Below are 24,879 nucleotides of genomic sequence, written 5' to 3' on the forward strand. Positions count from 1 at the left end.
AGATTTCCCTCCAAGTCCCCCAGGGGACTTGGCATTTCATAGGCAGCAGATGCTCAATAACTACTTGAAAAAATGATTAATGAGTAAATCAGAGCAAAGGATTACTACAAGAATAATTTCCAAGTGGATGAAAGAGTAAATGAATGAATTGCCCTGAATTCACAAAAGATTATAACTGACCTCTGAGTCTCATGGTCACTGGCCCCCTTTTCCCCAGACAATTGAAAGCCAACAAAGCAAAGATCCCCATCTTGGTATTGAAAGTCCAGATACAAGCTACGGATATAATTTCCTTGGCATCCCATGAGTATACCCCAGCAGAGAAACAGCAGCAATAGCAACTGCAGAAGGAAATGCAAATAGCCAAAAAAATATGAAAATGTGGTCAACTTCACTCATGATTAAAAAAAAACAAACGTAATTTAAAATGAGAGAATTTTTTCCTGTTAAATGTGTAATGCTCAGTGGGCAGAGAAGAGAAAACAGTCTCAAATACTATTGGTGAGAATGTTACCATATCTAACATTGATGGGGGGGCAATCTGGAAATGCACATAAAAATTTATTTTTACCTTTTAAATAGGTTTACCCTTTGACCCAGCAACTCACCTTTAAGAGTTAATTCTAAAGAAATAATTGGGCAAAGAAGACTAAATCTTATGCATGGGAATTTTTATTTCACTATTGTTCATAAGAACAAAACTAGGAAACAATATAAAACTCTAACAGTCTAGTTAAATAAATTATGCTTCATTTACAGAACAAAACAATCAAACCTTGTGCAATCATTAAATAGAATATCATTCTGTATAGACAGACATGATGCTCCTATATCATAAAGCGGCAAAAGCAGATGAATAATGGTATCGTTTTATTGACATGTGTGTGCATATATTTATTTGTAAACAGAAGAATTAATTATGGAAGCCTATACACCAAAGGCTAGGATTGTGAGAAGGACTGTTGCTTTTAACTTCACTCACTTTCATCGTTTTTGAAAAGTAATCACTGATCACTTTTATAATCAGAAAAGCATTTGGAGAGCCCAAGAGGTCGCAGGAGGCAGCTGGCCAGGATCCCTCCACCCTGGCCCTGCTTCTGCTGCTCCTGACCTCTGCTCCGTCTCCGCCCAAGAACTCAGGCCCTGGGAAAGCACCCCAGTGCACCTTCTGGAACAATTAAAATAATGGGGTTTTATACAGCAACATCAAGAGCAACTCCCAGAATAAGCGTTGGGCTTACTTCACGCCCTGCATGAGGGAGCAGGGTATGGGAAGTTCCCAGAGCTCTAGGAAAACTATACAGGGTGGACCCTTGGGGACAGGCTTCAGTCCTTGCCCAGCTTTGTTACAAGGTCACACTGCCTGTGGCTACTGCCCTTGTAACTCACTGGCTTCATCCACAGCCCCAGGGTATGAACTAATAAGGCTTAGGCAGGGTTCCCAGTGAACCAGAAGAGAGAGGAGGGAAAAGAGTGTCTTGTAACCCAAAAGCTCCATGGGAAAGGAGGCAACATAGTAAGAAATATTTGCTAATGTTTCATAATTGTTGTAGGCCAGACACTGTGTTGGTTGTCTTGCAGTCAGTAGTTTTGGAAAAGAACCTAACCTCTATTAACCTTTTCTTTTTTTTCATTTATGAAATGGTACGGCAATGCCTAACTCTTAGGGTTGCTGTGCAGAAGAAATAGATTATGCATGGAAAATACTTAACTCAGTGCCTGGTGGATAATAAGTGATCACTAAGCCGTCATTGTCATCCTGTTCTTGTTGTAGTGACACTTTGATATGCAGAAGGTGACCTGCCTCCTCTACTTGGCCTCTCATCATGCCAGCTGGTCCATTCCAGTGGGGAGAGTGGCTGGCACCATGGGCCCTGCCTCAACAAGCCAAGGACCCTTGACAGTCCAGATGGGCACGGGCCACTTAGGACGTCACGGAGGAGCTCAAACTCCAGGCTAACCGAGCCTGTCTCTGAAAGGAAGTAGAAGGACAGCTGAGCGTGCAGGATGCCAAAGCCTCGAAGGTAAGCGTTCTGGGTTGAACTGTGTCCCCCAAAAGATGTTGAGTCCTAACCCCAGGACTTGTGAACATGACCTTATTTGCAAATAGGATCTTTGTATGTGATCAAGTTAAGATGAAGTCATTAGGGTGGGCTCTACTCCAATATGACTAGTGTCCTTATAAAAAGGGGAAAGTTAGACGCAGAGGCAGACACACACAGGCAGAACGTCATGTGAAGATGGAGGCAGAGATCGGGGTGAGGCATCTGCAAGCCAAGGAGTGCCGGCAACCACCAAACTGGGAGAGAGGCACAGAACAGACTCCCTTCTAGTCCTCAGAAGGAACCAGCCCTGCTGACACCTGGGTCTTGGACTTCCAGCCTCCAGAACTGGGAGACAACAAATTTCTGTTTTCAGTTACCCTTTTGTGACACTTTGTTATGGCAGCCCTAGCAAACTGATACCATGGGGTACAGTGAGATGAGAGAGGGCAGACCTCTGTCTTTTGCCAGCTAAGTGACCCTTGATAGTTACTTACTCTCACTGAGACTATTTCCTTTAGCTGTGAAATGGGGTTAACACTAGTGACTACCTCATGAAGTTGAGTGGATCCCACGTGGACACCTCTAGACCTGGTCCCTGACACATAAGTGCTCAGCAGATGTCACAAAGTCACCCCGGGGGGGGGGGGGTCATCGCAGAGGGCCCTGACAGTCACTTTAACGTAACTTGATCACGTACAAAGATCCTATTTTGCTTCACAAGTGTGTCGTTTTCCTCCCCTTTGACATTCTAAACTCTTTGTGGGCAGGAAATGGGTCATCATATCGACTCCCAATGACATCAGAGCAGTTCTCTGAATTCCATAAACGCTTCACAAACACGTCTTACTGAACGAGGTGCGCTCGATGTCAGAACTGTGTTAGAAGAAGTTCTAGAGTAGGTCTGAGCGTCTTTGCGTCCTCAGTCCTGGAGGCCACACCTAAGGCAGTCAATGAATATTGATTGATTAGTATTGAATGAATGAATGAATGAATGAATGAATGAATGAGTGAATGAATGAATGAGCTTTATAGGGCTCAGGATTTGGCCTGTAGTATAATTGAATCTATGGTAAGGTGTGATGTTTCATCAAGGAACAATTTCAGCCAGTACTTGCTGTGATCTCAGCACCATAATGAACTGGAAAAACGCAAAATAATAAGCTCAGGGTTATTGAACACTTATTGTGTCAGGTCCTGAGCTTCATGCAAGATTATCTCTTGCATTCCTCTTGACGTTACAGAATCACTGCAACTCTTATCTTCATTTTGCCAATTTAGAAACAGGCTCAGAGAGATCAAAAACCTTGCTCCAAAGTCCCAGCAAGGAAAGGACAGTCGGAATTTAAACCCAGAAGTTTGATCCCAGGCTCCATACACTTAACCAGGAGAGCTCACTCCCTTCCACTTACTAGGAGGTGGGACCCTGTCTTAGGCTCTTAGAATCTAGTTCTAGACTTAATGGTAGGCCTGGCAGGGACCTTGCAAAGAATCTAATCCAATATCCTTTCATAAACGAAACTGAAACAGGGAAGGCATGTGACTAGTCTTGCAATGACAAAGTGGCTCAACTGGGCGGCTTGAACCCTGGTCTCCTGACCCTAGACTGGTGTGCCGTGGTGGGAGTGGAGACTTGGGCTGCAACTGGTCATTAACCCAGGTCTCTAGCTCTCCATCCACAGGAAAAGTCAGGGAGGTGTGAAATGTTGGCTGCCAACCTTCTGTTTCTGCCCATGGAGAAGACTTGGGCCAGGAAGGAATCCTTCTGAACGGCCCTGCATATCTATCCTTCTCTCCTTGGGGACTACATTTCCTCTGTGTTCTCCCTTCCTCTGAGGTAGAATCTTGCCGGTCTGGGCCAGATGCAAATGGCCCAGAACCAGGCTTTATTCTGGGTGATGTGCTGCTCATTAAAACTCGAGACAGGGACATTAAAGTACATGGGCTCTGATGAGGCAGAGACTCATGGGGCAGCTAACCCTGTCCCTAAAGAGACAAAATGATCCTAAATATTAGGGTGGTGCAAAAACAATTGCAGTTTAAAAGGCTCAAAATAATTGCAAAACCGCAATTACCGTTGCACCAACCTAATCACTTCGTTATAGCCAGAGGAAGCTGGGGTGAATTCCACAGAATGCCCGATGGTGCTTTGCAGAGCAGGGAACAGACACTGATGAGCCTTCCTCACATTTCACCGTGTGTTGTGCGTTGCACCTGACCTCTCCTCTTGCCCCCACCCTTTCCCCAGGTGGCCTTGCCTTTCTACTGTTATCCCAGAGTCGCAGCTCTCGGTCAGGGACTGGAGGTAGGGCTGGAGGAGTCTGGGCGCAGTTCCTGGAATCTGATTCCCTTGAAAACCACCCATGGATGTTCTTCCAAAGACCTGGGGTCCTCACAGAACTCTCTAGAAATAGCAATAGTCTCCTTGGAGCCCAAATAGTCCCTGAGCTATCAGACAGCTGTTAGCATCTGAGCTTAATGCTCAGGGAAACACTTTGCAAGAGCAATATACGTGAGCTTTTGTGGGTCACTTATAATCACCTAGTTATTTTCCACTCATTTGAGAGGCAGTGCGGCTCTGACTGATGGATGGGGTTCATTGCATTCAACTAAAGTCAGAAAACGTTAGCACTGAAATGGATCCAGGGCACACATGGCTGCATCGTTGACACACTTTCTTCTACTTCATGTATTGAGCTTCCACACACATAAATGCATTTGTAAAGAGAGGTCAGGTATTTGAAAGTTAATAATAAAAATGCTCATCAATTGGTACCCTAGTACAGCCTCCTCATTGCAAAAGGAAACTGAGGCCTAAAGAGACAAAGTGACTTGTCCAAAACCACACAGCGGGTGTCAGAGGCAGCAATAGAGCCAATGGAACCCAGAGGGTCCTGCTGAAAACAGACACAATGTATTCACAAGCCTGAAATTTCATCATTAGGAATTTATTTATTTTTTATCCTATTGGATAGTCTTATTTATGGATACCAGTAGTAAATGAATCCATTTTTGTTGTAAAAAAAATTTTAAAGACCAGCTACATTTATGAAGTCTTTAAAAGTTATCTTTTGCACCTCCTTGCCGTTTCTCCAATGGCGGTCCATTCCCCAGGGGTGTCCAATGTTAACTAATGGGTGTGAAATCCTCCCAGGTCTTTTCAATACAGATAGGAATACATTTCCAATATGTGATCGGGTTTTTAAATATATACTTATATAACATATTGTACCTATGGGCGTATATCTTAAAAAGCAATTTTGTATCGCACTTCATTGATAAATATAAGACCAAAGTATACTGTTTTGAGACTTCCCCTGTTCACTTACCCCTGCATCTTGGGTCTCTTTCTATGTTGGTCCGTCGAGAACCTTGGCGTTTTGTCAATGGCTCCATAGTATTCCATTGTATGAACGATCTCAATATATATTTAGCCGTTTCTCTGTCTTTGGACATTTAGGTTGTTTCCCATCTTTTTCTCTTGCCGTCACAGCTGAACTTCCTTGTACGTAGATCTCTGGGCCATGAGCCAATGTTTCTACAGAAGAGATATGTAGAAGTGAAAAACGGGAGATCATTCGTCTAGAGAAAGGCTCACGTTAAGTGGTAATGAGTCACCTTAATGTTTTCCAGAGCTTTCGCTCCTGAACCCTTTGAGGGCCTTCGACAGCCATAAAACTTCACCTAGAATCACGACAGTAGTGCTGTGAGAACAAAGGATAGCCCCTATTTTACAAAATAAGGTGGAAGTCAGGATTTATTAACTAAATCTGGAGCCCAGCTCTTGTCATCATGCCAAATTTGCCCCCTTGAGGGATATCCTCGCAGCCTAGTTTTCACACCTGAAGACGGGAATGGGACAAGAGCCTCCATTAGCGCTATCCATAAATGTCCATGAGAGAATGGCAGCACAGCACTCTCATCACTTAATGTGTTTTCTCCCTATCCCTATTAGCCAAGAGGAATTTATCCTATTTGCTTCCTATAATTTGCATGACAATACCAATAGGCTTATATTTTTCATTTCCAAATATAAAGATAGGCGTATATCATAATATTGAATAGGCTTTTTCAAACCCACGAGTTTAATATGCCCACTCTCCATCATTCCAGTGCTTCTGAGCGTTCACAGATTGCCAAGTGTGACCCCAAGTCAAGAGAGGGCCCTGGCTCGTTCCTTCCTCCTTTTGCATCTGTTCCTAGCAGAGAAAGAGCTACTGATTTCCAGCTGCAGAGTTAAAATGGAAACCAGCAAAAGCGCAAGCGAAGGGCTCAATTTCCCAGTAGCTGCAGCTGTCTAGCGCCCTGAGCTATTTTTAAACCCCCTTTCAGAAACTTCAGTGCTTGCAATGGATCTATTTTCTTAACTGCCAAGAGATAATGCTTAAAAGGGATAGCTTGAAGATATTCCACGGCACTCATAAAAATGACTGAAATAGATGGTGCATAAGACAGCTTTTGTCTGGAGCAGCGGAGGAAAGCGAGATGAAGTCTTTCAGACCCCAGGGCACCCTTGCTGCTAGCTCTGCTGCTGACAACCAGGGCTTTGTGTCTTGAATGTGCACTATGACCAGAAAAGGCAAGAAATCCAAACAGTAATTGTAGAGAGCATCAGAGACCTGACATTTAAACTGGTCATCAATTCTAGGAAGCAGGGGGCCCCAAAATAACTCCCAAAGAATCCCCCTCCACTGGAGTGCTGTCTTATCTGGTAAACCTGTCCAAACTGTCTAAAGCTGGCTTCTGCCCCTTACTCCTCAATGTTTTCTACCCCGTTTGGTGGAACCACCAGCCATGCAGTCAGCTGTGTTACAAATTTAGGAATCATCCCCAACTCTGGCTTTCGTCCTCTCCTACGTCCAATAAAGTCTTACTAATACTGTCTTCTAAAGAGTACGGAAATTCTACTCTCTTCATATCCCCACAATCACTGCCCTGATTCACTCCTTCATCATCTCTCATCCTGGAGCTCTGCAAGAGCATCTTAACCAGTTTCTCTGACACTATTTTTGTCCCTCTTCACCAGTGGACATTAGGATTTATTTTTATTTCGAATCTCATGATGTCACCTCTTGCTCAGAATCTTACAGTGTTTAACTGACCTCAGAATACACTCCACATTCTTTCGTGGGGCACACAGGCCCTTCATGAACACAGTAACGTCTTCCCTCAGCCTTGCTTACATAATCTACCTCACGCTTTACGCTCTAGCAACATTGAGCTACCTGTAGTTTTCCATACATTATGTTATTTATTCCCCCCATACCTTTGTTTATTCCATCTTCCTTGCCTAGAATGTCATTTCGTCCCTATTTTTGAGTAGGTAATATTTTACTGACGTATTACATGAATATAGCAAAGTGGACAAGTTCTAAATTTAGAGCTGGATGCATTTTTACAGACGTGACACACCCAACGATTATACAAATCAAGGACTAGCATATCATCAGCACTCTAGAAGCCTCCCTCCAGTGCTCTCCCAGACACCACCCCCTGAAAGGTAGCCAGTATTCTGACTTCATTCCAAATTGATTCATTTTGCCTGATTTTGAACTTTAGTTAAACGGAATCATACAGTATATGCTTTTTTAAAAATCTGGTTCCTTTCATTTAATATTATTTTGTGAGATTCTCCCATGTTGCTGCATATGGCAGTAGTATGTTCTTTTTTATTGCCTTATAATATTCCATTGTGTAAACATACCACAATTTACTCATTCAGTTTAATGTTGATGGGAATATGAGTGGTTTCTAGGTTCTAGCTATTACAAAAGTGCTGCTGTAAACATTCTTTTACATTTTTTTGGTGAACATATATACACATTTCTGCTGGGTAGAATTGCTGGATTGTATGATATACATATATTTGACATTAATAGATATTGCCAACCAGTTTTCCAAAGTGGTTGTACTACTTTACACTCCCACTAGCAATATCTGAGAGTTCTAGTTGTTCCAAATGTTTGTCTATACTCGGGATCATCAGTTTTTAAAATTTTACCCATTTTGCTGAATTTTTAAAACTACGGCTGACAATATTGGTCTTTGAATTGGAGTATTGAGACAATTTATACTTAATGTAATTACCAATATATTTGGGTTTAAGTCAACCATCTTGTTATTTGTATTCCATTTATCCCATCTGTTTTTTGTTTCTTTTCTCCTTTCTTTTTGCCTTCTTTTGGATTATTGAGTATATTTTAATGTTTGCTCTAGGTTTTGTATTATGCCTCTTTGACTCAAAACATTCTGTCTCTAAATAGTATTATAAAACTTCATGTATAATGTAAGGAACTTAATAGAGTATACTTTCATTTCTCTCCCTTCTGTTTTGTGTGTGTGTGAAATGTTTTATATATTTATTTCTTTCTTTTTTGTAGTTTACGTATTTTTTCCTCTGTGCTTAAGTCTTGATATTTACTACAATCCTCTCTTCAAGTTTACTAATCCTCTCTTCCATCATATCAAATTTGCTATTAAACCTGCTTTTATTTGTCATACTGATGATTCCATATGTAATATAAAGTCAACATTTTTAGCTTAAACAGCTAATAATCTTTTTAAATTAAAAATAAGAAAAATTTGTTTATATTTACTCACATATTTATCATTTCTAAAGCTCTTGATTGCTTTGCATAACAAGTTTACAAATGATGCCACTTGACAAATGTTTGCTGAATAAATGAATGATTGCATTTTAAAGAAATGAATGAAGGCCCTTACCCTCTTCAAGACTCCATTTCTTCATCTGTAAATGGATATAATAATACCTTTTGACAAAATTGCTGTGAAGATCAAATGGAACAATGGACTACTGGAAGTAGTTTAATATCCTGAAAAATAATTCAGCCTGTGTATTTTCAAATATTTCTTTGCCCTATTTTTCTCCCTTTTTCTTAAGGGACTTCAATTGCTTGCATTTTAGACCTTTTCATCATGTTTTATATATCTCTTTCTCTTTTTTGTAGTTTACATATTTTTTTCCTCTGTGCTTAAGTCTTGATATTTACTACAATCCTCTCTTCAAGTTCACTAATCCTCTCTTCCATCATATCAAATTTGCTGTTAAATCTATCTATTAAGTTCTTAATTTCCATATTGGACTGTTCAATTCTAGATTTTCTATTTGATTTTTATCTGTAGATCCAATTTGCCACCTTGTCATCACTCTCTTGAAAAAATTAATTACAGTTATTTTAAAGACTGGGTTTGTTAACCAAAGTCTGTATCATCTGTGGGTCTTTTTCTATTGTCTGATTTTTTTTTCCTTTGAGTTATGATCTTTTGATTCTCTTTTATTGGAATATGTGGCAATTTTTAAATTAAAGGCTGGACACTTTCTTGAAAAATTATAGAGAATCCAAATGATGTTATATTTCTCCAGAGAGGCTTTACTTTTCTTCTTGAATGCAGTTAGTATAGGAACCATTCCCCTTAACCCAATCAGAAATGGAGATGGTTTGAGTGTAAGATTATTTTTGTAAGGCCTAATCTATTCCCAGTTGCCCTTACTCTTAGGACACAGACTTCCAGTGGTCTCATTAAAAGTCCAGTCTTCGTACCAGGGCCTTTCCTTTCTGGCAGAACTTGAATTCCCTCAGTACCTTGAGACTGACAAGAATCTTGCTTAGCTTTTTAGACTTCTCGCTATCACCTTCTAAAGGACTTTCCTGACAAACTGCAAACGCTTTAAGGAGGAAAGTGGTGTAAAATATCACTCACTTCTCTATTGCTCCCTTATAGTGACAATGTTCTCTCAAGCCCTAGTTGCCTTGGTAGTTCTGAATCCTTTCACACAGCTGTTTCGGTTTCTGCTTGATCAATTGTTTGATTTGTAATCTAGCCTTTCCAGTTATTCTTGATGGAAGAATTGGTGCACCATAAATAACTATCTAGTGCACAAAAGCAGATGTGCCTCCACCCCCTTTTGACTGGCAAACTCATCCTTTTAGTCTTAGATACCATTTCACTAGAAAATCTCACCTTAATATGACTCACCCAACTCCACCCTTCTTTCTTGACCCCTCAGGCCCCCTCATCTGTAATCCCATCGCACCCTGGCATGGTTCCCGCACAGCATGTAAGCCATTGCTTATAATTACCTGATTTAATGCCAGCCAAATTTGCCAATAATGGGATGTTCTTGACCCTAGAAGTTACCATCAGGATTTCCAGACTCACTCCCATGGCCCTCTTAGGTGTTTCCCCCACAGACCTTCAGAACATGGCCACCAAAACTATACCTCCTGAGCCACTACCTTGAAAAGGAGGTAGTGATTCACCCAGACAAGCCACTTCACTTTTTTTCATCTTTGGGCACCTCACATGTAAAATAGGAATATTAAAATCTACCTTCCTGGGTTAATATGAGTCAGTTATAGCTTTATCTTTAAACACAGACTTGGAAGCTGGATTGCATGGGTGCCAATCCTGGCTAAGCTACTCACAAGCTGTGTGGCTTTGGACAAACTACTTAACCTCTCTGTGTTGGTAAGGAATTAACATACATAAAACTCATAGAGCAGTGCCTGGCACAGAGTAACAATTACCCATTAGTGTTCTATGACTGCCAAATAAAATACAATATACATAACCTATAAAACACAATGTTGGTTGTTACCACGATAACTTAGTATTATTATAATTAAGTAATTTTCCCTGGAAAACAGCAGCTTAACCCTGAGGCTTTAGTGGGTGCTACCAAACAGCGTATTTAACTAAATATGAACATTCAATCTTTTACTGTTGGCTTCTTTAACATGCTTTAAAAAAAAAGAAAAAAAAAAAAAGACATTTTCAGCCCTAACATTTACTCTGAATGACTCACATATGAGAATTGAGGTTATTTCCCTATATTTCCTAAAATCTATAAACCAGAAACCCAGAGCATTACATGTTTCCCCAACCACAGGCTGCGGGCAGACTGGGCCAGACACAGCAAAGGAAACGTCTGAGAAAGAGGCAGCGAGCTCCGGACGGTGTGGCATTCTCTGCCCTGGCTGTCGTCCCCTGGGCTCCACACTCAGAACCAAAGTGCACACTGAGGTATTCCAGTGATGGGGACTGTAAGACTGAGTCTCTCTGTGACCAGGGCGTTGGCCAGGCCGGAGGGGACTTGGAAATGAAGATCCAGAGGAGTTAGCAGGAAAGGCAAGAGCAAGGGCTCAGAGCAGCTGGATAAGGCCTGGGGTGTGGCCTCACTACAACGAGGTGCCATTTGAGGCAGAACAGAGCTGCGAAGATGCCAGCTGACTAGAGAGTCCCAGAGGGAAAGCCAGGCTTCTGACACTGGCATCCACCAAATGTGGAAGACTGATGGGCCACAGAAGGGTCACTCACAGAGCTAACTGGGCAGTGATGGGTTCAGAGCCAGGAAAGAGCAGTCAGAAGGACATGCTGAGGAGACTTGCAAAAAACCTTAGAGGGCAGAGGAACACTCTGGGGTACTTGATAAAATGCAGATTACCAGGCCCCACCCTCAGAGAGTCTGAGTAAGACAATCTGGAAGGGATCCAGAAATCTGCGTTTTAACAACCACCCAGATGATTCTGACGTAGTGGGTCCTTGTGCCACATTGTGGGAAAGCAGGGGGGTCTATTTTTGCCCCAAGGGTCAGAGGTGTGGCCTCTTGACAGGAGTATCCTGCTGGGTGTGAGTGGTCTGGGCAGCCAGGGGTTGACAATAACCAATAGGAAGTCAAAGACAGGCAGAACAAACCAACCAACAACCCTTCTACACCCTGGACAGCTGCTTGTCTATTCCGTGCCTTTGTGTGAATTCAGTAAAGATGCCCCTTGTGGGCAGAGGAGCCCATTCTTCTCGATGGGGAAGGCAGACCAAGGCTTGAGGAACAGTGATAGGGTGGGACTTAGTCCCCACTTGTCTTCTTGGCTGGGCGGCCTCAGAGTACCTGAGACAACAGGGCTGGTTGGCCCTTGGCCCTGGAAGTCCCGGACAGGTAGCAGGCACAGGAGCGCTGGAGGCTACTAGGAAACACTGACAGGACTGGAGGAGCAGAGGCTAGAATCCATGTTCTGGAATCAGTCAGGACTGAGCTCAAGGTTTCGCTCTACTAGTCACTTGGTCACATGACCAAGAATAAATTTCCTCTCTTCTTCCTACAGCTCAGGAACTTAGTGCACAAAACAGAATGGCACCATTGCCCACGAGTGAGACACGATCAAAGTCAAGGTAGCCATTCAACAACTGTCAGGAACTTTGGGGGAACATGAGGAGTCCCCAGTGACTACAGGAGGGTGAGCACTCTGTGTCTTTTCCCCCACAACCTCACCACCAGGAGGGATGTTATAATAAAAGCAAATAGGAGACGATATTCTGCCAAAGACACACACAAGTAGCAGATAGGCACAAAATACAGCTGCTTCTGTAAGCTAGGTGACGTCCCAGTTGTCTATCCTTAGACATTCCCACAAGCACCATGCAAGACAGTTCTCTCCAAGGCATGTAAAGCCTGGTCCAGAGATGCCAAAGGCAACCAAAGAAAGAGCCAGAAACCTAGTAGACTGTAAACATCCCACCTACTTATACACAATTATGTGAAAGAAAATCCAAACTGTCACTATATAACCTTTTCATTTTTCTTTAATAATTTTGGTGTTAAGTAGTTCAATGGTAGGTTAGATGTTTGGATGATCGGGTCTGAAGCTTCCTCCAAAAAAGGTTTGGTTGTGCACTGCTGTGGAAAGACTTCCTGTTTCCAGAATGAAAGGGAAGCCTCAAACTCTGCCAGGAAGGTTTTGCTTAGCAAGAAAGTAGTGATGAAAGCAGCAATCCTAGACAGGACCCGCTATGTAATTTGTGGGGCCCAGTGCAAAAATGACAACGTGAGGCCTCTTGTCCAGAAAGCAAGAAGAAAAGCTTTTGCCTTCCTCCCACTGTCACTCTCTCTCAACCTGTCATAGTGTCTTAGCTTGGGATGCTGCAACAAAATACTGTAGACTGGGTGGCTTAAATGACAGAAATTTATTTCCTCACAATTTTGGAGGATGGCAAATCCAAGATCAATTCCTCACAGTTTTGGAGGCTGGCGGATTCAGTTCCTGGTGAGAGTCCTCTTCCTGGCTTGCAGACAGCCACCCTCTTACTGCTCCTTCACATGTGGAGAGAAAATGGGAGCTCTGCTCTCTGTTCCTCTTCTTAGGACACTAATCCCGGGGGGGCCCACCCTCATGACCTCATCTAAGCCTAATTACCTCCCAAAGGCCCCACTTCAAATACCATCACCTTGAGGAATTAGGGCTTCAACATATGAATTTAGGGGAGACAGAACTTTCAGTCCATAACACATGGTGTTTTTCTTTGCTGTTTAATGTCACACTCTCTCGGGCTCAGGATACTTCTGGGCATTGCAGACCCACCCGGGTGCCTGGAGCCATACCCCCTGACTTGGTGCGCGAAGCACATATACCTCACCCAACCCAACACCCTCTCTCTGCCCTGCCAGGGCCAAAGGGCAACAGTGGTCACTGAGTGGGGTCAGAGGAATGGGCATTCAGAACCCATCCCAGGCAGGTGGGCAGTAACAGGAGGTGAGGCTCTAAGCCCTGGGGCGTGCATTCAGATAATGGTCCCATCAGACTTTGCTATCAAAACACAAGTTCAAAGATAAAATTATTAAGAATTTAAAGATGGCCACTGCAGAGCATTAAGCCTGGGACCTCCTACTGCGTGCAGGGTCCCCATGTGACTACACTGGTCACCTGCCCTGATGCTGGCACTCAGAAAACTCTCATGGAGGGAATCCAACATTGCTAAGTGAATGATTGTTTTGCTAATTCAGTAAAGTCAATAGCAGAGCACCTGGAATAGCATCTTACCTTTAACTGGTGTGGAAAAATATTTAGACACTGGGAGTTGGAAAGTTCAAAACTATTGAGAATAGAACTAGATATAGAGAGTTATGCAAAACTCACCCAAAATCCAACAGCCTAGAACAGGGTTCGTCAGCCTCAGCACTGGTGACATTTGGGACAGGGCAATTCTTTGTTGTGTGGGCTGTTCTGTGTACTATGAGATGACCTCTACCCACTCCTTTATGGCAACAAAAAATGTCTCCCGGGGTTGCCAAATGTCCCCTGGGGGGCAAAATTGCCCAAGTGGAAAACCACGGGTATAAAATGTGACACTTTTTAGGTTATTTTATGTTTGATGAGCAAATTATAGATTGTACGCCCACGTTTAAATTAAATTCTGGTGGGCTACTTATATGGCATTTAAAAAATTTTAACCTAAAAATTGTCTGTGCTGAAACTACTGTGCCTTCTTTATTATCCAAACACGTAGCATCCTACATCATCAGATGACAGTAAGTGGACAGAGGCCATCTTTTTGAGGAGGAAATAAGGACGACCTCTCAGAGTATCCCACAAAGCCTCACTGGTGGGCCTGCCAATCAACACTTGCTTACCAACGTTTGCAGGGGAAGCAGATGTGTCAATATCCAGAAAGAAAAAACAGATTATGCAAAAATCATTTCTATTTGGCTTGGGGAAGCATGCTGTGTTTTTGTGTTGGTTTGTTTTTGCTACAGATCAATGTCACTGGGTTTTGTTTAGGCCGATATTGAAATAAAACAGGAAGCCCTCTGAGTTGGTGCGATCCTGAAATTCAGAAGGAAGACAGAAGGTCAACAATTTGAATTTGACCAAAGAAACATTGCTGAACTAAATTATCTCCTTTCCTACTTTTTGTAGCCTTCTTGGCAATCACTTCTGGGAAAAAGGGAAGATTAGTGGAGTTGAGATGTGGTGAACGCTGTTGGGGTCCCCTCCAGAGCTCCCATGTTCCTTGGACCAGTCGGCTGTCTCTGTCTGTCGCCCACATCTGTTGACTGAGCACACCTGTGACTTTCCTCACAGCGCTGCCCTCAAGTAACAGGCAGGTGTGAAGGGGACAAGGGGACAGTCCCTTTGACTTGAGCTGGGAGAAATTCTGAAGTGTAATTTATGGTCCAGAATTTCCCAGGGTATCAGGGTGAATCTGGGACTTTAGTTGAATCTGCTCCCTTACCTGCCTTCTCCCCCTTCCCTGATCTGCTTCCTCCACTCCCTTCCTGGCTTCTCCTGGGAGCTCTTCCTGGATGAATCAGTTACTCTCAAATCCTTGGGTGAGGGTCTGCTTCTGGGGAGAAATGGCCTGAGACATTTTCTTTTACCCACAAGACCGTGAGAGAAATGTGGTCTGTGCAGGTCCACCCAGATGGGCCTGGGCCACACAACCAAACCAAGAAGTCATGGTTTAACTTCAGGGCACCAATAAGACCTTAGGGTTTTAAAATATCTTCCCATTTTTCAAAAATTCTCTCTGTAGGGCCGGAGTCAGAGAAGGGGACTGAGCCACACCTCAGAGGGCTGCCCAGAGAAGGATGAAGATTCTGGGGTCAAACTGAAGAATCTGATTATTTGGAGGTCAGTCGAACACTCATGCCAAGGGAAGAAAACAAGCCTTGAACCAGGGGCCTGAAGCATGGACGGTAGGTGTCAAGGAAACCACCAGACTCGAACCCAAACTGAGAATGCTGATTAGTGGCAGAGCAAGCCAGCAACCCGGCTTCTAACTCCACATTCAATGTTCTTTCTCTTATGCCCTGTGCTGTGCATTACGGGATGTCTGGCAGGATCTTTTCTAGGATCACAAGAATAGTACGGCACTGTGCGTGGTGCAAAACACGGGTCTGGGAGTCAGACATGGGGTTTTGAATGCAGACTGCTTAGACAGCAGACAAGAGAACTGTGAAGTGACTTGCACCCTTAATCACTCAGCTGTGACCGTCGTGCCAGTAAGAGCACCTAGCGCATGGTCATTGGGAGAACCTGGCGTCATACCTGTGTAGCCTTAGCACTAGATTGGTACAAAGGGAGTAAATGTTGAATGAATAGATGAATGAAAAAACAAAAGAATGACCTGAAAGGGTAATAAGCAAGAGGATAATGGGCTGCACGTCACTGAATATCCAGGTTTGCAAACTGGGTGGCAGCTAACTCCCATTCCCCAGGCCGCCTGGGGAACCTGGGGACAGGTGAATGCTGTTCGCTGCCCAAGTCACCATCCATTTTTCTCTTCATGTGCTATGTGGATCCAGAGGAGGTGGAGAAGTAAAACGGTCCTGGTGAGTAATTGCAGGATGACCGATAATGACACAACATGGAAATTTGCTTCCTGGGTCCCTGTTGAAGCCAACTCTCGGACACACGTAATTTTCCAAGCCTGACAATTATGTTGAGCTTCCATCTGAGGCAGTTGCCACGTCAGGGGGATGGCATAATAAATATCACTACGTGAAGCCAGTGGAGTGAGTGTGAGCGCCCAAGAGAACCAGTTGGTTTGATTGTTGGTGCCTCCTGGGTGACAAGGGGCTGGGAAGCGGGTGGGAAGGATCTCCCCCAGATAAGATGGTTCCCATGGCTGAAGGCAGTTCTCCATAAAAGGGGGCAGCTGTGAGCATGAGCAGCCGACACTCACAGCAGCTGGGGGCTGGATGCACCGACCCTGCGAAAGGGATCAGGACGGGGCACCAACAGCACCTCTACCAATGGGGGATGCATGCCCGAGTAGGGAGTTGTTACCACGGGAGACTCCTCAGACAGGACCCCTCTTCCCACCAGAGAGGTCTGTGAGCTCAGGATTTCTGTAGGAAACCAGTCAGAGAAGGAATGGACTTCTTCTCTTATTGGGCTTTTAACCAAACATAACAAAACTGGGAAAGTAAGAGTCCGCATCTCTGGGCAGTGCGGGAGTCTGGGCCTCGGCTTCTCTTCTCAAGCCCCAAGTCCCTCTGGCATGGCCTCGGCACCCGAGGGCCCCAAACAGCAGGTCCTGCCCTCCCGCTTCTCTCTTCTCTGGAAGAAAGATGGGCCTCTGGCTGGCTCTCCCTCCCAGCCCCGCAGGTGCCCCACGCAGCAGTGGCCTGGCAGCCTCCATGGAAGAATGTCACTCTGGCCTGGGGCCCGGCCTCAGACAAAAGCCCTTTTGGAGCTCGGCCTGCATCCTCAGGCTGACAGGACTCTGCCTGCCTCCCTGCTGCCAACTAGGGAGCGCAGCTAAATTCATCCCCCTCAATTTGATGGTTTCCACAGACCAAGGCCACTTCTCTGCTCAAGAAGTAAATGGAGTCTGAGCCCTTGACAGTCAGTCCTTGGCTCTGGGACAAATAGCTGACTGTCCTCTCACTGAGGAGGGAAGGAAGATGAGACGCCCCCACTGGCCAGAGACCTGAGGCCTGGAGGCCCACAGACACATCTGCACTGGGGGTGGGAAGGGAGCCCAGTGCCCAAAACAAAGACAAACAAACCATCACACCCAACCCTGACTCTGACCAGGTCTGGGAGTGAGACTGGCCTGGGTGTGAACTCTTGGCTCTGCTATTTACTAAGTGCACCCTTCAGCAAGTCCTTCTGGAACCTCAGTTTTCACGACTTCTAAATGGGGAGCTAGAAGCATTACTAAATAGATAGAAATAATACGAAAGAAGGTCATAGTTTTCTGACTATAGAAAGAAACAGATGGAGAGAACCGAGAAAATAAACAGGGTGTAAAGAAAATAGAATGGTTGAAATGATGCTAATAATTATGTAATATTGGTATATTTCTTTCCAGAGCTTTTTGCATTCATGCACATACGTGTGAATGTTGGAAATCACATACTTAAAGCCCCTCAATGTGTTTTGTTTGGTCCTCAGAGAATTCACATTCAATACATACATACGTACGGAGAATAGTACTTACTTTGTAACTTGCTTTGAAGATTAAATGAGATAATAGAATGTCCTAGTACAATGGCTAGCACTTTCTCAGCAAGCTGACCTTCTAAGGCCTAGCTCATCACACATCTGAAGCCTCTTGTTGGGTGGGGACAGCATTCAACCTCTATGGAATCTTCCAGATGTACCCACATGCCCCCCCTTAAGCAAGCTCACTTGCAGGGCTCATTCTTGCCCTTCCACTTCAGGTCAAGTCTCAATCTCTTTGTGATTCTAACTATTCCCTTTGAAGATTTTTTCTGGGTTGTTTCTGGGAGGCCATCAGCTGTGGTCTCATCTGGACCAAGAACAACAGGTCCCACCCGCTGCCCATCAGATGTGGTTACTGAAAGTCCTGGCATGGCGTATGAGGAGCTGTTTGTTGATTTCAGACTCATCGAGAATGGGAGACCTGTTATTATGGGACTTCGTTGGGACATTGTCTTCCAGACACCCCCGTGGCCTTTCATGGCCCCCAACCCTGCTTGTTTCCTCCCCTAGGAAATGAGAGACATTCGAGGTGGATGTGGCCTTAAAGATCAGTCCTGTCATTTTATGGATAAAAAGATGGACACTCCGAGGGGTGAACTGAGTACAGAGCTGGAATGTTAACCAGGCACAGAGACACAGAAGGGCCTTCCCCCTCCTGCCAAGACCGACTTCCTCACTCTGCTGTCACCTTTTCCTTCTGTACTGGATTGAATAATGTACCCGTCCCCCGCCCTCCCCCCCCAAATTCACATTCACCTGGAATGTCAGAACCTCATGTGACCTTATTTGGAAATAGAATCTTTGCAGATGTACTTAACTTAAGAAGAAGTTAAACTGGATTCGAGTGGGCTCTAATCCAATGACTGGTGTCCTTATAAGAAAGGGGAACTTTAAATACAAACGCACAGGGGGAAGACAGCCACGTGAAGACAGAGGCAGAGAGCGCAGTTAGGTGCCAAAAGCCAAGGCATGCCAGGCATTGATGGCAATCATCAGAAGCTGGAAGAGGCAGGAAGGATTCTTCCCCTGAGCCTTCGGAGAGAGCACGGTCCTGCCAACACCTTGATTTTGAACTTCTAGCCTCCAGAACTGTGAGAGAATCGTTTTCTGTTGTTTGAAGCTACTCAGTTTGTGGTATTTTGTTATGACAGCTACAGGAAACTGATATGCCCTCTTCACCTGGTGTTCTCCACCATCCCTTTGTGAAGGAAGAACACAACTATAAAGACACACTCATTTACACAAACGTGTAATGATCTGGGGCCCACAAATCCATCAGATTTGCATTTTAAAAGATGGCTTTGATTAAGCGTGAGGCGGCTGAAGCAGGACCAGCGATCCCCTCACGTGGAGTTCACAGACCAGCTCTGCAACTCACCCGCTACAAAGAACGTGCTCTTACCTCCATTGCTAGATGCCCAAACCAGCGCTCAACCAGGCGTAAGCAAACGGGCCAGTCGCTGAGGGTGCGGGCTCTGGCCTCACAGGCTGTGCCCGGATTCGGGTTCCTCCACTTCATAATTGGCCATATGACCTTAGGCAAGTCTCTTAACCTCTTTGTGCCTTGGTTGCCTCATTTGTAAAATGAGGTTGATAACAATAAAATCTATCTCTGAGAATCTGCGATTTCATAAGTACATTCATGGGAAACACTTGAACAGGGTCTGGCATGTAGTAAATACCTAATTATCTTAGTCTTGTCACCAGTGCCCAAGATCAGATGGTTGTGAGTGACAGAGGCAACATTTGAACCCAGGTCTGTCTGGTTCCACTGAATGTTTTGGTTCCATGACTCTGGACTGGAGAAAGATCCATAAAGCTGTGAGTGCCAGCTTCATCCACAGACTTCCTCTCAGCAAATGGCCCCAAGAGTTTGTGCACATGGTTCTCTAACTTGAAGGGGATACTCTGCCCAATCAAATGCTCCAAACTAGATGGCGACAACGTCTCCAGTTGGAAGCTTTCTTTGGGAAATGGGACTATTAGGTGCTTGAGAGCAAAGGATGCTCAGGTTCAAGCTGTAGCCCAGATGAGGCTGAGCCATGTGAAGCCAGCTCTTCATCTGGGTCTTGGACCATGAGGGGTGTGTGTGTGTGTGTGTGTGTGTGTCTGTGTGTGTGTAGGTGTGTGTGTGTGTGTGTGTGTGTGTGTGTGTGTGTGTGTGTGTTGAGAGAACTCCAAATCACCACCTCCCTGAACAGAGTCAGCCAAGAGATCAGGTTCATGGCCATCTTTGCAACAACTTCCGTGAATGAAGCCTGCCTGCACATATCCACCCGTTACCACCTGGAAGGGGTCAAACAACCTCCCTCTAAGAGTTGGTACAGACAAGGAGCTCAGGCTTTGGAACACAAATCCCTACTCTGCCACCTCCTAGCTTGAGAACCGGGTAAGACTTAACTTTTCTGAGCCCCCATTTTCTTCTTTTGTAAGATGGGAGTGATCATTGACCAAGGTCATGGGGTAGTGGTGAAGAGCAAACAAGACAATGTCAATAAAACATCAAGCCCAGAAGTACCTGGATTCAACAAATTGACATTGCTCCGATAATGACATTGATGAACATGAAGGTGACCGCCGCTCAGAGGGTGAAATGGGAGAGGCTGCTGCCTTCCTCACAACCACTAACGCCTGGGCAGCCTCCAGACCATGCAGCCTCCCCAGACCCTGGAAGGGAAATCAAATGAACAGACTTGAGCCCTTTAAGTCCACTTGGAAATTCCTGGTTCTAGGGGGTATTGGCAAATCCCTTCCATTTCGTTGCTCTGGGAAATGCTATTAAAATCCTGCCTGGTAGACCTTCCCCATCGATGCATAAAGACCTCCTTTGAGAAGGTTGATCCTAAAACTAGCGTCTCGGTAAACACGGCCCTGTTGTGTGAGGTGCAACGATGACTATGACTCTTTATTCTGTGTCTTTTGGCTGACTTTCAGTTCATGAGGAAGTGTCTGTACTCAAGCCAATTTGAATTGATTTTGCAAGTAAAATTTCAGGGGACAATGTGCCAGGTGCCTCAGAGAGCTGGAATCTGGTGGATTCTCTGACATCTGCTCATAATAACCCTAACTCACATTTGTATGATGAGCCACAGCTTCCCAAGCACCATATTTTCACATTTGGTATTTGATTCCATCTTCACAATAAGCCTGTGAGGGAGGCTGATACTGTTCTTCCCATTTTGCAGTTTTTCCATTTACCAGATGAAACAATAAGAGATCAAGTGACGTGCCCGGGCTATATATACAGCACCTGGCTGGTCTGGAAGTTGGACCTAGGATTTTATTTAAAAACATTATCTGAATAATTTTGTACCTACTACCGTGTTTCCCCCCAAAATAAGACCTAACCAGAAAATAAGCCGTTGCATGATTTTTCAGGATGACATCCCCTGAACATAAGCCCTAATGCGTCTTTTGGAGCAAAAATTAATGTAAGACCCGGTCTAATTTTCGGGGAAACATGGTATGTGTCAGGTATACTGTACTAAGCACTGGGGATACAGAGACGAAGCGGCACCGTGAGCAACCTGGGTCGGAGGGAAGACAGGTGTGGAAACCATACTGTGACATACATTATACACACGTTCAAGAGGTCAATCGCTCACTCCTTACTCCCAGTCTCTCTTCAACACACATTCAAGAGGCTTCCAGTCCCCTAAGACATCCTTCCCCCCACCCCTTAACCCCCCCAAAAAAACCTACCCTTATCGAGGTATCAACAACTGCAGGTGGTGAAATCCAAGGGTCAAGTCTTCATTCTCATTGAATTCAAGTTCTCAAAAGCAATTGATACGGTTGACTCCTCTCTTCTTCTAACAGTTTCTTCTTGGGTTTTCATAACACAAACCCTATGTGTTTTTCTTTCTCAGGAAGCCAAGCTCCTCCTCACTCCCTTTGGTTTTCCTTTGATCTATTTGTAAATGGGGAAGGACCCTGGGCTGGGTTGGGCTCCTTTCTCCGGGCCGTGTATGTGCGTGGTCTCCCCCTAGGTTCCCTTGTGGTCCCACAGTTACAAATGCTATCCGTATGCTGATAACTCCCAAGTGCTTATCTCCGGCCCCGATCCCTCCTCCAAGTTCAAGGCCCACATATCACTTTAGCTTGTTGATTTCCCCACTTGGCTGTGTAATTGCCATGTTAAAGTGCATCATAAAGTTAGCGTACTTAAAACAAAGTCCTGGTTTTCTCCCTTAAACTTCTTCTTCCATTCTTGCCCATCGAGGTGAGTGGCACCCTAATTCACCCAGTAACTCAGGTCATAAGAAGTCAGTCATGCTTGAGTCCTCTGTCCTCATAAACCACATCCACCTCCAAATTACGTCTTGAATCCACTCACTTTTCTCCACCCCCACATCTACACCCTGGTCTCAGCCATCATTATCTCTCTGAGATCAATGAACTAGCCTCCTAGCTCATGCCTCTATTTTTATCCCCTAGTAATAACTCATGTAGCAGCCAGATAGATCTTTTAAAAGATGTAAACGAGATCATGTCACTGTACTGATTAAAACCCTCCACTGGCTACCATCGCTTTTACAATGAAATCCAAACTTCTCAGCACGGACTACCAGGCTTTTCATGAACTCACTCCCTCCTTCTTCTTTGACCTGATCATCCTGGCTCCCTCAGTGCCCTCCAGCCAAACTGCCCCAGGGCCTTTGCTTTCTCCTTCTGCTTCAAATAATCTCCCACGCATCTTTGCAGGACTGGATTCTTATCATTCTTTCAGTTCTCAACTCAGGGAAAGTCAGTCACGTTCTGCTTCTTGGCCTAGGTACTAGTTATATGGGTGTGTCACTTTGTGACAATTCATGGAGCCGAACACAAAATGTTTGTACTTCCCTGTATTATGTTATACTTCAATACGAAGTTTTAAAAATATTCATGATGATTTTATCAGGAAAATTCCTAAGTATGCATTTTCTCTGGTAAGGCAAATTATCAGCTTTTGGCAAATTGTGTTATTGCTGAATTGTGCCCCCCTAAAAAATATGTTGAAGTCCTCACCCTGGGTGCTTTAGATGTGGCCTCATTTGAAAATATGGTCTTTCCTGGTGTCCCCAGTTAAATGAGGTCACACTGCATTAGGGTGGACCCTAGATCCAATGACTGGTGTCCTTATAAGCAGAGGGAGGAGGAGACACACAGATGCACAAGGAAAGCACCGTGTGACGTGGAGGCAGAGAATTAGAGTGATGCAGCTACAAGCCAAAGGGTGCCATGGACGGCCTGCCACAACCGGAAGCTGGGAGAAAAGCCTGGAACAGACTCTCCTTCAAAGCCTCAACAAGAAACCCACCCCGCCAACACCTTGATTTCTGACTTCTTCCCTCCCAAACTGTGAGACAATACGTGTTTGTTGTTTTAAGCCTTCTTGTTTATGGCAATTTGTTATGGCAGCATTAGGAAATTAATGTAAGTACCAAATTCCAAGAAGGGTTACTTTTTGATCTCCACTCAGCTTGTTGGTAGAGAATGTAAACAATGTTACCAAGGGGTGGTTACAGTTCATCATTTTTCGATGACCCTCTTGTTTTCAGCCACGCCCATGTCATCTCCCTGACTTTCCACTGCAAATGACTGACAATCAGCTCCTGTAGGCGGGTTAGTTGTGTACAGAACCTGGAGGCAGAGGACGGGGGAAAGGTGACCAGAGGGAAGAAATGTGGCACAAACCTCACATATCAATCCCGGTTCTCAGCTGTGACTATTAGGCAAAGCCATTAATACCTTTTTTACTTAACTCCTTTCCCGTTATGTAATATTCCAGGATTACTTTATACAACATAGACAATATAGGAAAACAAATACAATAAATAAAAACTACTCATAATCCACACCCAAAGGCAACCACTGTTCGCATGTTGGTGTATTGCCTGCCAGAGAGTTTTTTTCATTTTATTTTTCTTTTGTATGCGTACATGTCTTCTCTTCCTCTTTCTGGATAAACACAGATTTTAAAAAATACTCCTGAGACCCATTCTACCGCCCCCACACACATCTCTGCTTTTGTTTTTCATCGCATCGTCCTCGCCCTGGCCCTTTCCTGTGACCAACCCGTGCTTTCACACAAGGAGTCAATTCTCTCTCCAGCCCTAAATTCACAAGGGAAGGCCTGGGTTACAATTCAAACAGTACCAGGCGAAAGGGGTGTTTCCAAAGACGTCTTTGGTGTGGTTGCTGCTTTTCCAGCAAACATCAGATTTACTTTCTCTTTCAGACCTCAGGTGCTGAGAATTAGCTACACTCCTCCACTCAAGACAGGGTTATTCTCAACATCCAGGCAAAGACCTTCTGTGTTAGTCTGTTCCTTTACACTTCAAGGCCCCACTTCCTTGCCCCCAGGCCCTCCAATTAACATCCATCCTAATGTGTTTGATTTATGTCCTACATCCATTCACACCTTCAGATCCACTCTCCATTTCTCTCTACCCGGCTCTGGGTGCCCTGAGGCTCATCTCTGTAGGGTGAACAGGAAACAGCTTGCTTGCCCTACGGCTTCTGATTGGGTTTGACCAATGAGAAGCACCCTCAGGAGATACAGAAGGATCCTCCTCTCTACCTCACTGCCAGGGAGTGAGGTCCTCTGCTGGGGGCAGGTGTTGGCTGCATCCCAACAGCTCCTGTGAGATGCCCCTCTCCAGGCAATTCTCCCAACTGACTTGGCCCTTCACGTCTAGGGCACTGTTACGTCCCATGGCTGTTCCAAGGGGACTTCACCATCACGAGCTGCTTTTCCTAACCCTGCCCACACCTTTGTGAATAGTCCGTTTATTAATTCTCCAACTATGCGATGTGTGTATGCCCATCCTTTTCCTGCCTACAGCATGACAGACACAAATATATACGTATCTTTGTAAAACGAGGAATGTTCCTTTGTGTGCACGCATGTGTGTATGTGTGTGTTTAATGAAGAGACTATTACGGTCCTCCAGATCTCATCCCATTTCTTTTTTGTTTCACGGAACGCTGTTTCTAGGGTCTCCATTACAGTAAATATGCCAGGTTTTTGCGTATGTAACGGTAGCACAGCCTTGCCCCCCCCACACACACACACCGCATCCCTCCCCTTACTCCTTCATTCCCTA

General features: G+C 44.6%; 1 long non-coding RNA gene across 3 annotated transcripts in view; it reads right to left on the bottom strand.

The window, feature by feature from the left end:
* Positions 1-21,627, bottom strand: part of LOC109442505 (uncharacterized) — a 33,844-nt gene extending 12,217 nt beyond the window's left edge. For 2 of the 3 annotated variants that reach the window (XR_012490792.1, XR_012490793.1), the window contains exons 1-3: positions 21,494-21,598; positions 20,310-20,458; positions 5,372-5,580 (exon numbers count right to left, since the gene is read on the bottom strand). This is a non-coding gene — a long non-coding RNA (uncharacterized LOC109442505). Of the gene's footprint in view, positions 1-5,371; positions 5,581-20,309; positions 20,459-21,493 lie in introns of all 3 variants that reach the window. The other variant, XR_002136637.2, reaches the window with a different exon arrangement.
* Between the last annotated feature and the right edge of the window lie 3,252 nt (positions 21,628-24,879).

The sequence above is a fragment of the Rhinolophus sinicus genome, linkage group LG12 (assembly GCF_036562045.2).
Source record: "Rhinolophus sinicus isolate RSC01 linkage group LG12, ASM3656204v1, whole genome shotgun sequence".
In the NCBI taxonomy this organism is placed as follows: Eukaryota; Metazoa; Chordata; class Mammalia; order Chiroptera; family Rhinolophidae; genus Rhinolophus; species Rhinolophus sinicus.